The sequence below is a fragment of the Empidonax traillii genome, unplaced genomic scaffold, assembly GCF_003031625.1.
Source record: "Empidonax traillii isolate 1590-97213 ecotype Southwest subspecies unplaced genomic scaffold, ASM303162v1 scaffold56:size2478089, whole genome shotgun sequence".
Classification (NCBI taxonomy): Eukaryota; Metazoa; Chordata; class Aves; order Passeriformes; family Tyrannidae; genus Empidonax; species Empidonax traillii.
In genome coordinates, this window is record NW_020955249.1 from 496,417 (window position 1) to 499,179 (window position 2,763).

Sequence of the window (2,763 nt, forward strand, 5' to 3'; positions counted from 1 at the left end):
TGCCACGGGATAGTGCATCCCAAACTGTTACGAAGCAACACAAGAAGCAACACGTTTACCCAAACCAAAAGCTCAGTCCAAAACCCCTTTACTTAGGGATCCATTAAGTATGTCATCAGTACTTTAAGATATTTGATTTAGGTCCTAGTTCTGTGCCTCTGCACCCATATAAAGCCCCCGTCAAATAAGAGACTCTCCAATCTAACTTGGCTATTAACTATTCCCAAAACATAAACCTGGCTGTGGCACTACAATGTTTATGTGAATGGGCACTCAGAGGCAGAGAAACGAGAAGCACTCTGTACAATGCCTCTCCTTTACTGGGAAAGCAAGAAACAGTCTTGTTCTTCCTTTCAATTTGCTCTGGACCACCTCCATAAATGCTGATGCAATACCTGAAGCAATGATTTCCTGCCACACAAAAAAGTTACAAAAACCCGTGTGCCTGCATTTTAACTGGAAAGGACTGAGAACTATCCAACTTCTGAGATTGTACTTCCTGTAAACCCGTATAAGAATTACAATTGAAAAAAAAAAATATTTGCGTTCAGGACGTTCCTTGTGTTTAAACAAAACCCTCCTTTCCTTCAGGCAGACAAAGATCTTTTTCTACAGTGGAAAAACATATCATGAGAAAAACATGCAGTGTGCACGCACAACTGTTACTGACATGGCTGAATCACTCTTGATTCCTTTATGCACGAGCTGCTAACACGTGTTTTAAGAACATCACCACCCCCCCTCGCGTCCTCACTAAGGACAATAACTTCTCTGTCGCGATACCGTCGAAAATCGTTCCGTCGTGTGAGCCGTTTCCCCAGCGTGGAACAGTAAAAATCCCAACCACAGCCCAAGGTGGCCTGGCCGGGCTATGAACAGCGTGGGGCGAGGGCAAAGCTCGGCGCAGGGCCCGATCCCGGCTGTGCGATGGGTTCTCCCCCCTGCCCTCGCGGGGCCGCTCCCGCCCCGCCCGCCTGAGCCAGCTCCGGGCCGGCGGAAGGAACTCGCACGCGTCCCGGCGGCAGAGGAAGGAACGGGCCCCGCAGGCACCGCCCCGAGGCCGCTCGCCCGTCCCACGCCCCAACCAGGCCCGAGCCGCCTCCCCAGCGAGCACCCGCCGCGGCCCAGCGGCCCCGGCCGCCCCTCCGCCCAGCGGGCGGCCGAGGCACCACCGCCGCGTGCCCCCCGGCCCTCCCCCGTGCCCCCGCACCCCGGCGGGTCTCACCGTTCGCTGCGCAGCGGGATCGGCGGGATCAGGGGTGGCGGGGGGCGCTGGGCCGGCCGAGGCCCCGCTAGGCCGCGAACACACCGCGCTCAGCCGCTGCCGCCGCGCCGCGCGCCGTCATGTGACCCGCCCCTTCCGCCACCGGCCCGGCATGCACCGCGCTGCGCCACCACAGAGACGGCGGTGCCAGAGCGCCCTCCCCCGCGTCCGGGCTGTAACGCGGCCGACCATAGAGCGGCGGGGGATAGAGGGGCAGTGGGGAAGGGAAGGGCGGGCGGATCGCCGCCATCTTTGGTGCGGGCAGGCGGAGCGGGGCCGTGACCCGGCCCCGAGTCCGCCATGTTGAGGTCAGGCGGTGCCGCTCGGGGCTGGGGCGGCTGGAGGCTCTGGAAAGCCTCGGGAAAGCTGCCGGCTGTGGATGTCACCGGCTCCACGCCTTCCTGGCAGTCCTCATGGACCACTCGGCCAAGCTCTCGGGCCAGCCTGAGCTGCGACCCGGTCGTGACGGGCTGTACCACAGGCACGGCCGCGTGGTAAATACTCCTTTTGCTTTTAGCAGGCTGTTAATCAGGAGAGAACACGTGTTTTAGCCGTGTTCCGCAAGTTTTAGGGACCTAAAAAGCTACAACGAAAAGTCTTACAGCCAGTAGATGTAAAGATACGGAACCATAGAGTAGCTTGGGTTGAAAAGGACCTTAAAGGTCATTTAGTCCAACCCCCCCTGCAATGAGCGGGGACATTTTCAACTAGATCACGTTGCTCAGAGCCCCATCCCAGTTTGACCTTGAACGTGTCCAGGGATGGGGCATCCACCACCTCTCTGGGCAACCATCTCGGCCTCACCATCATTGTGAAAATCATCTTCCTTGTATCTAGTCTAAAGGTACCCTCCTTTAAAACCATTGTCCTGTTGCTTAAAAAGCTGTTTTTGCTAAAAAGTGAGCCCCCATCTTTTTTGAACCCTTCAGATACTGGAAGGCTGCAATAACTTTTCACCAGAGCCTTCTCTTCTCCAGGCTGAACAGCCCAAGTTTTCTTAGCCTTTCTTAGAAGTGCTCCAGCCCTCTGATCAGCCCTCCCCTGTGTGATAAGTGAAGGCACCGGTTTTTATTCCAAGCAAATTAAAATAAAAAGGGGGTACTAATAAAAGAACTATTTCTGTATATTTACTAACTTCTAGGCATACCGTGGAGTCTGTAAGGTGAAGGGTCCTGTCTGGACCTAACACCAGGGAATCTTTTGCGGCCAGGAACAGGGAACAAATTATAAATGAAATGTATTTCTCTGTGCCATGTGAATACAGAGAGAGGCCCTCCAGGACTTGCAGCGTGGGGATGATGCAAGACCCACCTGTACAAGCCCAGGGGAGATAGGTGACAACCAACCAGGGGGTAACACCCACCTCCAAAGCAGGAAAGTTGCCTTTTAAGGCAACAAACGGACAATGGATGAATATTCAACAACTGATATCGAGAGGGTACAAAAAGCACGGTTTTCCAACAATGTGTGTGTGTCTCGGGCGGGGCACTTGCCCCCCA

At 55.2% G+C, this 2,763-nt stretch overlaps 1 protein-coding gene across 3 annotated transcripts in view; it reads right to left on the reverse strand.

Moving 5' to 3' along the window:
- Window positions 1-2,763, reverse strand: part of RBM25 (RNA binding motif protein 25) — a 37,197-nt gene that overhangs the window by 33,171 nt on the left and 1,263 nt on the right. Inside the window, exon 1 of one of the 3 annotated variants that reach the window (XM_027879635.1) lies at window positions 1,226-1,347. The exons of 1 other annotated variant lie outside the window; for it this stretch is intronic. The gene's annotated coding sequence lies outside the window, so the exon portion shown is untranslated. Of the gene's footprint in view, window positions 1-1,225; window positions 1,348-2,763 lie in introns of those variants that run through there. One more of the 3 variants, XM_027879637.1, reaches the window with a different exon arrangement.